The 10,628-nt window shown below is 48.5% G+C and overlaps 1 pseudogene; it reads right to left on the bottom strand.

Annotated features, from left to right (window-relative positions):
- Nucleotides 1-5,218: 5,218 nt before the first annotated feature.
- LOC142262754 (U2 spliceosomal RNA) lies at nt 5,219-5,425 on the bottom strand (annotated as a pseudogene).
- Between the last annotated feature and the right edge of the window lie 5,203 nt (nt 5,426-10,628).

The following is a 10,628-nucleotide window of genomic DNA, read 5'->3' as shown; positions in this document are numbered from 1 at the left end:
AAAGACATGTTGAGGAACATGAAGGAGGCAGGGGTTATTAGGGACAGCTGTAGTCCCTGGGCCGCTCCGTTGGTGCTGGTTAAGAAGAAGGATGGCACCATGCGGATGTGTGTGGATTACCGGAAGATTAACCAGATAACGCATAAGGATGCTTACCCTCTGCCCCGCATCAAAGAGTCCCTGGCCTCGCTGAGAACCGCTAACTACTTCTCCACCCTTGACCTCACCAGCGGGTACTGGCAGGTGGCCGTGGCACCGGAAGACCGAGAGAAGACTGCCTATGGGACCGTTTTGCTGTACTTGGATGATGTGATTGTGTACTCACAGACGTATGAAGCCCACCTGGAGCACCTAGCCGAGGTGTTCGCGTCCCTTGCCAAGTATGGGATGAAGTTGAAGCCCTCAAAGTGTCATCTGCTGAAACCCAGAGTGCAGTACCTAGGACATGTGGTTGGTGCGGAAGGTGTCGCCCCCAACCCCGAGAAGATCACCGCCATCCAAGACTGGCCGAGACCGACCACAGTGAGGGAAGTGAGGCAGTTTCTGGGCCTGGTGGGATATTACCGTCGCTTCATTAAGGGGTACACAAAGATGGCTGCCCCCATGCAAGACCTCCTCGTAGGACAGACCAAGGGTGGTAGATCCCTAGTAGCCCCATTGGTGTGGGAAGAAAAGCATGAGGAATCCTTCCGCCAGCTGAGAACAGCCCTGACCGGAGAGGAAATCCTAGCGTACCCTGACTACAGCCGCCCATTCATCCTCTACACCGACGCCAGCAATGTGGGCTTGGGGGCTGTTCTATCCCAGGTCCAAGACAGAAGGGAAAAGGTAATAGCTTATGCTAGCCGAAAACTCCGACCGACTGAGAGGAACCCTGAGAACTACATCTCCTTCAAGCTTGAGCTCTTGGCACTGGTGTGGGCTATCACCGAGCGGTTCCGCCATTACCTGGCAGCAGCCAAGTTCACCGCGTACACAGACAATAACCTGCTGACCCATCTAGATACGGCCAAGCTGGGCGCGTTGGAGCAGCGGTGGGTGACCAGGTTAGCCAACTACGATTTCACCATCAAGTACCGGGCCGGCCGTACCAACGTCAATGCCAATGCACTCTCCCGGATGCCCCACCTGTCGGAAGAGGGGCCAGAGGATGATGACCTCGAAGAGATCGAGTTGCCTGCATTTCACCGGCCATTCACTGAGAAGGTGCACGTCTACCAACAACGGGTGAACCTGGATCCGCTGCCCCGACAGGACTGGCAGGAAGCTCAGGACCAGGCACCTGCTGTCCGCCTGGTCAAGACTCTAGTGGAACAGGGTTCTGCTGGGATAGACCCTGCTGCCCCTGCCGAAGCCCAACGTCTGTGGCAAGAACGGACCCGGCTATACCTACACCAGGGGAAGTTGTATCGCGAGCTGATTAATCCAAAGACTCACGAGAAGATCCGCCAGCTGGTGATTCCCCAGGCTAACGTGCCCACCGTCCTGCAAGCATACCATGATGGTGCAGTGCACTTCGGGTGGAAGAAGCTAGAGATGTTGTTAAGAGAGCGGTTCTATTGGAGTGGAATGCGGGAATCTGTGGAGGCCTGGTGCCGAGAATGTGGCCCTTGCGCATTGAGAAGGAAGGACGAGGCCAGCCAGAAGGCACCCCTACACCCGATCATTACACACCAACCGCTGGAGCTGGTTGCCCTTAACCATGTAAAGCTCACCCCCAGCCGAAGTGGGTACACCTACGCTCTGACCATCGTAGACCACTACTCGAGGTTCCTGGTGGTTGTCCCAGTTAAGGACTTAACCGGCCGCACCGCTGCTAAGGCTTTCCAGGCTTATTTCTGTTGACCGCATTGGTACCCGGAGAGGGTGCTTACCGACCAGGGTCCGGCCTTTGAAGCAGAGGTATTCCAGGAATTCTGCCAGTTGTACGGCTGCAAGAAAATCCGGACCACGCCTTACCACGCCCAAACCAATGGCATTTGTGAAAAGATGAACCACTTGGTCCTGGGCCTCCTCAAGACGTTACCACTGGAAGAGCGGAACCTGTGGCTGGAGAAGCTACCTGACCTGGTCGATATGTACAACAACATCCCTTCCAGCTCTACGAAATGCACTCCAGCATACCTGATGAGAGCTCGTCCCGGCCGGCTACCAGTGGATCTGGAAATGGGCTTGGAAGCTTCAGAAGCACTCCTGTCGACAGCTGAATGGGACACTCGGCGGAGGACACAGTACCGACAGGTCCAGGAGTATGTTGAAAAGAACTTGTGCCAGAGTCGGGGACAATAGGAGCAGTGCTTCAACAAGAAGGCGCCTGCCGGTTCCTTCCAACCTGGGGATGTAGTGCTGAAGCGGAAAAGAAGGGCCCACAAGCTGGATGATCAATGGGAAAAAACCCCGTATGTAGTCCAGCCCACAGGATGGGAGAATGGGAAGGCCTACCAGATCAGCCGTGACCAGGGGGGGACTTTGGCCACGGTTTCCCGAGACCACCTGAAGAAGTGCCCACCAGCATTGAGAGTAGCGGATGAGGCTCCAGTTCCCAGTCCAGTGGAGAAGGAAAAAGAGGTAATCCACACCATGATGGGTGATTTTCCAGCAGACTGGCCTACACAGAACGGTGCGGTGATCCTTCCAGTGATACTGTTCCCACAACCCGTGGATGAAGAAATGATGGAAACGGTTAACCGCGAGCCAGTGCCCAGGGATGTACCTGTACCCAGCTCCCCTACGCCTCCGCCTGCCCCACATGATAGCAGGGAGGAGGAACTGACTGTTCCCTCTGCCCCACTGCCTGTCACCACTGACACCGGACCCCGAAGGTCCACTCGCCCCAACCTAGGTAGACCCCCACTTAGGTACAGGGAAACTACTCTTTAAAAGGGGGGGGGCTTTATGTGTTGAGTGTACCAGTTTGAAAGTTTTAAATGATAAGTAAAGATGATCAACCAAAGAAGTTTACCTGATTGAACCGTGATTAAACCGGCCGTTGCCGGCAACTGTTGTCCCCGTAGGGACTGTGCAACCATTGCGTAAGGAACTGCTTACGGACAAGCCCGAGAACTTGCAGGGCAACCACAAACTTAGTGCAATGTAAATAAAAATGTTTGTTGGCTTGACACCGTTACCGCCTCCGGAGAGGCTGATTTGGGAGGATGGGCCTGGAGGAAAGGGATGGCCTAGGCCCGCCACTACCGTAACCGGTGGCGATCCTCCGGGGGTTCAGGGGTCCCCTTGGACGTGGGCCCCCTGAAAGAGACAGAACCCGCTCGGGCAACTTGGTGCTGGACTGGGGTCAAGGGGTGCTGCCCGCTTCTTAGGGGCAGCATCAGGGCCAGGTTGTTTGGGTGGGAGAAGAGCGGAAGCTGTACCGTTGTAAAATGTTTATGATGCTTTTACATGTTTTACCGTTTTATTCTTTTTCAGTTGTGAAAATAAAACCGGTGATGGACGGGCAGCCCGCGGACGGTCTGCATTTTACTATAGGGGAATGTGGCGCCCTGGACAAGCCAGGTCGTCACAGGTACTACACCAACACACTCTACACTCCGGCTAGGCACACCGAAGCTAAACACAAATCCTAGTTGCCTTCCTCCAGGGGCTGATGTCCACACCAGGGGGTGGGCCAGGCGGTTGATCCCACCCACCGAGGAGTTCACAGTCCTGGAGGCGGGAAAAGGAGTCAGATTAGAGATCAGTTTTGGAGTTAGAGAAGTGAAGAGGAGAGGAGACTGACCGTGTCCGGGTGTGTGGCCCGGGCACTCAGCAAGGTTGGCAGACGGTGGTGACCTTCTGCAGGAGAGGCTGATTGGAGTGAACCGTACGGACCGGGGATGGGCGGTGGCCCGCCGGTACCAGATCGGGGAGTGAAGAGAAGCCAGCACCATCCGGCAGGGCCTACGGACCCCGACCAGGCTAGGAGTCGCCGTAAAACCGGTCAAATCCGTTAGCGACAGGAACCTCCAGGGTTTCCCAGCAGTCAAGACCCGATTGAAGGCAACAGCTCACACCGTAGAGGGAAGCACAGTCACCGCCAAGGCTACAGTTCCCAGGGCCAGAGCCTGCGGGCAAAAGGGGCTCCCTCAGCATCCATCCAAGCTGGGGAGCGGGTTACCGGTGGGAAGCCCGCTAGATTTTGGGGGAATAAAAGGGGTCCAACACCACATCCCCACAGGTGCACACCCACCCATCAAAGAGAGCTATAAGCCAATACCACCTTCACATTGCCAGTGTACCAAGGACATGTTGAGCAACATGAAGGCGGCTGGGGTTATCCGTGACAGTTGTAGCCTTTGGGCAGCTCTGTTGATCCTGTTAAAAAAGAAGGACGGCACCACTCCCCGTATTGAGGAATCGCTAGCTGCATTGAGAACTGCAAATTATTTTTCTACCCTTGATCTCACTAGTCACTATTGGCAAGTGTCCGTTGCTGAGGCAGACCGGGAGAAGACCGCCTTCGCCACCCCTATGGGTCTCTGCGAGTTCAAAAGCATGCCCTTCGAGCTGTGCAATGCGCCAGGAACCTTCCAGAGGCTGATGGAATGCTGCTTGGGACAAGATTTTAGGGTGTATAAAAAGGGAGATTAGATCCCGTGATCCCAACGTATTGTTACACCTCTATAAATCACTTGTAAGGCTACATCTGGAATATGGGAACCAGTTTTGGGCTCCACATTTTAAAAAGGACATTCAGAAGTTAGAGTCAGTTCAAAGGTGGGCAACTAGACTACTACAAGGAATGGAAGGCCTCCCATATGATGACAAGTTGAAAAAGTTATTAAGTGATTATTGGCTGCAATGGGGCTTTCTGGCTGGTGCCAGCCTCTTTTCTTAGCACACAGGAACCACAATCCCTACATCATGCTTCAATGGATTCTCTCATCCCAGCCCAGTAAAACTACATATTTTACACAGTCATAAGCAGCCAAAAGGGATCTATTCTATTCAATTGCAAATGATCTAGATAAGGCTGAGAATAAGATACTGCACGGGACATAGCAGAGTTGGTCAAGTTGAGTGGAGATGAGTTTGCTATTTGGCACAGCTTTTTGCATCAATAAAGCAAGTAAAAGGTGTGAAAGATAAAAAAAAGGGTGAAAGTGTGAAAAGTGAATTGGCCAAATTGAGGTACATATAAAGTTTTTGCTTTCTTTCAATTCACTAATGGGGCTCATTTGAATCAGGTGAATTGAGTTCTGCTTTTGGAAACTGGGTTAAGAAGGGGTGCACCGGTCCTGGAGGTACTGCAATACCAGGTCAATGCGTGGAGTGGACAGAGCAAGATTTTTTCCATCTCCTTGTTCTAAAAATCCATTTAATATATGGTCCCCAGAGAGGGGACGTATCAGATATTAAACTGATAAGAACAGATTTAATTTTTTTTTTTTTCTGTTTATCAGTAGGACTTCAAAATAACAAAGGTGATCGCCTCCCGTTGCCTGGGAACCGTCCAGGCACAAGAGGGCTATGTGTCACCAGAAGGCGCACACACTTCCTCAAGGCCGGCAGACGTGCAATCCCAGGCACCTTCCAGTACCGACCAAGGTAGCGTCCTCCGAAACTACACTTGATCTTAGCCAAAAGGCCGAGAAGCTATAACCCGAATTGGTTACGGCCTTGAGTGGCACCCTGGCCTATACCGGACACATCTTAGGGAGAGGGAGACAAACCCACGCCTACAGAAGACATTTTGTCACCCAAGCCAACCCTTGAAAAGGCTGTTTTGCAGAGCAAAAACAAGAAGAATGGTGCTTTTTGCAGCCGCCGCCCACTGCAATGAATCTGAATAACTCCTCCTTTTGGACACAAGCACCTCCCCTCCCCCTTGCAGTCTTTCCAATTCATGATACAAAAAGACGGACGGACAGGACAGGACAGGACAGGCTGCCTGACTTTCCGTCACTGCCACCCTTTGCCATCCTTGCCCGTAGAAAGCCCTTTCATCATCCCCAAACCCTAATCTTTTCCCTTCCCTTCCCAGATGCGTCTCACTCCCTTTCATTAGGAAGTGAGCGCAGCCTTTTCTCCGTTCTGCACATGCGCGACGTTAAACACAAATGCGCAGGCGTGCGTTCCATTACCCTCACTGCATTCCACTCCCATACAGGAAGTGGGCGCAGCTATTACTACGGTCGCACATAAAAGAACCCACGGCCACCACTGCACATAGCTGACTCCACCACAGGACACCCACTTCTACACCAACGCAGGTAAGACAGGATCGGCACCTCTATGCTCCCGTTACAATCAGGCTCAGTCACCATGTGATAACGCTCTCAACTCTTTAGTTGCAGGCTCCCCTTGCTTCACCTACACTGGCTGTGCTGCCATTTCCTCTCCCACCTGGAAGGTATACTTTATTCCACTATTTTCCTGTTTCTCTATTCCCCCTTTTCCCATAACCTACTTTTATCTGCATTTGTGGGGTATCTATATGCTATTTACATCATAGTTTTATTCATTAATATGGAAGGGAAGAGTGCCCATGAGAGTGTTGAACTGCGGAGAGCAAGAGATTAAGCTGCTCCGATTTGCCACCATTGATAAGCTGTTCTCAGTAGATACACATGCTATCCAAACAGCAGCATCCACCATTGCTTCAGCCCACCCATTCAGTGACAGCTCACCAAGTCAGCCAGAGGAGTGGTGTAAGGAATTACACGTAGGCACTGACTCCACACCTTCACATCACAAGAAGGGGGTCTACAGGCTAGTGCAAGAATACGAGCAAGTCTTCAGCAAACATCCGCTAGACTTTTGAAGAATAAAAGGGGTCAAACACTACATCCCCACAAGTGCACACCCACCCATCAAAGAGAGATATAAGCCAAAACTACCTGCACATTACCAGTGTACCAAGGACATGTTGAGCAACATGAAGGAGGCTGGGGTTATCCGTGACAGTTGTAGCCTCTGGGCAGCTCCGTTGGTCCTGTTAAAGAAGAAGGACAGCACCACTCCCCTGTATTGAGGAATAGCTAGCTGCATTGAGAACTGCAAATTATTTTTCTACCCTTGATCTCACTAGTCGCTATTGGCAAGTGTCCGTTGCTGAGGCAGACCGGGAGAAGACCGCCTTTGCCACCCCGATGGGTCTCTGCGAGTTCAAAAGCATGCCCTTCGAGCTGTGCAATTTGCCAGGAACCTTCCAGAGGCTGATGGAATGCTGCTTGGGACACCGAAACTTTGAAACGGTACTGCTATACCTTTATGATGTTATTGTTTATTCTAAAGCAAACAAGATTTTAGGGTGTATAAAAAGGGAGATTAGATCCGGTGATCCCAACGTATTGTTACCCCTCTATAAATCACTTGTAAGGCCACATCTGGAATATGGGGTAAAGTCCTGAGCAGGTTGATAACCATTGGTTTGAGCATGGTAGGGTGTAGTGCGCATCTTCCTGCATCGGTAAAAGCTGCAGAAGTCCTTGAAGATTTCCGCTTCAAAGGCTGTGCCTTGATCTGTGAGGACTCTCTCTGAGTAGCCATGAGGTCTGCATAAGTGTGCTTGGAAGACCTTCGCTGCAGTATGGGCCATTAGATCTTTGACTTGTACCACAACCATAAATCTCGAGTAGTTGTCTACCATCGTAAGTGCATACGTGAGCTCGCCTCGATATTCTGCAACAAAACTCCCTTTTTCGATTTCAGTTTCAGCAAACACTCCTCTTCCTGTAGAAAATATTTATCATTACCTAAGACAGTCATTCTAATGCATGACAATATTAAGGCAATTTAGTTAAAACTTGTTTTAACTCACCTTTAAGGGGATTGATGTATTTCATGGTCAATCCAGGTTTGTCAGTGATGGCACTGACATAATGTATGGCGTCTTTTTCGGGCGTTATCCTTTGCCTTTTCATTGTGAAAATCCAGTTGCCTATATCAAAGCAAATTCTACTACTTGTAAAGTATGCAGAAAATGAAATGTAGAACATATAACATCAACTGCTTAGGAACGCATCATAGGTTAGTACTTAAAAGGATATTGTCATGTTCTAGTCATAATGCAAGCTGGACATTTTTCATGTTACCCTGTAATCGCCGGCCTGTTCTAATGCTCACAAGCCAAGATATAGGCTCAGCTGCTACGGCTTCCCTCTGCCTTCTGAATGAAACTTGAATATGTCTGGGTCACTGTGTATATAGCAGGTGCTCAGAAAAAATAAGAGTCAATTCAATAGAAATAGCTCTGGCACACTATAGTGATCAATAACGTAAGAAAGGAACTCTTGGAATGCTGAAAATTCTTTATTTGTGCAAAAGGATAATTCATCCAACGTTTCGACCTTGTTTTTAGGTCTTTATCAAGGATAAAGTTATCTAAGATCATAAAGGGTTACAAAACCATATAAACACGTAATTAGTACATAGTACAACATAACAGTACAATATATTGCTACTTGAGAGTACAATGGGTCAAATGACCATGATGCACATACAAAAAATTTTTCCAAAGCCATAGTGAAAACATTTGTACTGAGGAAAGAAAATTTCCACATGACCTATCTGGAGAAACATTCTGGATCAAACAACCAAAAATAGTCAAGCAGGTAAATACACACCTATATGGATAACAGGATGATATGTGTTCAATTGTATAGCGTCATTGCCATTAAGGTACAAATGGAAAACTTGCAATCCTATATAGTGAAGGAAATGAACACATATCATATCAAAGAACACAGGAACATGGGTGTGAGAAAAACCTCAATGTTTATACTTTGTTCTTTATAATGGTGTGAACATGTATATGTCTCAGTACCTTATGCACTTGAGAATTCTAGTGAGTAGATCATGAAAGCCTATTTCAGAACTGGAATCGGTAAATAATTGTAGGTGGAATCTAAATGAAAAGATGGTACAAGTGTTATCATGACACGTGGGCTATAACACAATGGACCGTGTGACAAAGAAGAAAGGAGAGAAAGAAGAGGAAGAAAATGCAACTACCTGTAACATTACGTGATAGTCACTGGTAAGTATCACTTGACAATTCAAGTGAAAAAGGATTCCTTTATTAAAGGGTTCTCAGTCGCCTCAGGATCATGAAATACTAGGGTAAATGATATGAGAATGGGTAAGAAGCACCACTAAAGGAAATATGAGATGCAGGACATATATCTATAAACCCCTGAACTACATGATAGAAATAAAAAGAAGAAAAAAGAAAAAAAAGAAGAAAGAAGAAGAACACATAGAATGCGGAAAGAGAATGGGTACAACTACCTGAGTTACTGCAGGGAGGCCCCTGGTTGGTATTGTGAGGGTTAGTGGAATTCCTTCACTGAAGGGTTCTCAGTTGCCTCAGGTTCGTGAAAAATGCTATAGACAAATAATGCCCGGAGAAAAGGGGTTCATATACAGCGAATAATGGTAATACAAGGTACATGTGTCACATGTAATAGTATATATATATATATTGTACTAAGCTCTACACCAGAAATAGAAAGTAGTCCCTCTGCCTTCTGTCTAGGTGCCCTGAGTTATGTCCTGTAAACTGTCACAGGGACCCAGACACACATGTGTAGTAGGGGAATATCCCTGCTGAGATGCCAGTGCTAGAGCACTCGTTTGCTGTGGAGTTGAACGCTATGTGAGCAGTTCTTACCTTCAATGAGCAGAAGTCTCTTTTTTCAGATTTCAATATCTCTGTGGGTATCTGGCAGAAATATGGAATACTCTTTACTGCTAAGACCCTGTACACCACTCCCACTAAAGGGGGCTTTACACGCTGCGACATCGCTAATGCGGAGTCGTTGGGGTCACGGAATTTGTGACGCACATCCGGCCGCATTAGCGATGTTGCTGCGTGTGACACCGATGAGCGATTTTGCATCGCTGCAAAAACGTGCAAAATCGCTCATCGGTGACATGGGTCTCCATTCTCGATTATCGTTACTGCAGCAGTAACGATGTAGTTCGTCGCTCCTGCGGCAGCACACATCGCTCCGTGTGACACCGCAGAAACGAGGAACCTCTCCTTACCTGCCTCCCAGCCGCTATGAGGAAGGAAGGAGGTGGGCGGGATGTTCCGGCCACTCATCTCCGCCCCTCCGCTGCTATTGGGCGGTCGCTCAGTGATGTCGCTGTGACGCCGCACGGACCGCCCCCTTAGAAAGGAGGCGGTTCGCCGGTCACAGCGACGTCGCCGGGCAGGTAAGTATATGTGACGGGTCTGGTCGGTGTTGTGCAGCATGGGCAGCGATTTGCCCGTGTCGCGCAACAGATGGGGGCGGGTATCCACACTAGCGATATCGGGACCGATATCGCAGTGTGTAAAGTAGCCTTTAATAAACTGTGTAAAGGATTTTAAGTAAAAATCCACAATAAACCAGCGCTAGATGGGTTTTTATAATTTTATTAATAGACCACAAATAAAAATTTTTTTGCTATCCTTGTTTCAAGACAGAGTATTTGATAATATACAATACACTGATTTTTACTAAAACCAAGGACCACATAAAACAAGGACCACATAAAATAAAAAATGAAAGTAATGAGAATAAAATTATTTTGTATAACCAATTAACTTCGAGGTGATACAATATTCACATTGATTTAGTTTTACCAGTCTAATGTAATGCCCCGGCCGGTGGCATATATTTTGTTTGGTTAATAATTTAGAC

Source organism: Anomaloglossus baeobatrachus, unplaced genomic scaffold (genome assembly GCF_048569485.1).
Source record: "Anomaloglossus baeobatrachus isolate aAnoBae1 unplaced genomic scaffold, aAnoBae1.hap1 Scaffold_252, whole genome shotgun sequence".
NCBI classification, from domain to species: domain Eukaryota; kingdom Metazoa; phylum Chordata; class Amphibia; order Anura; family Aromobatidae; genus Anomaloglossus; species Anomaloglossus baeobatrachus.
Note: the sequence above shows the minus strand (reverse complement) of the source record. Positions and strands in the feature narration are given on the sequence as shown.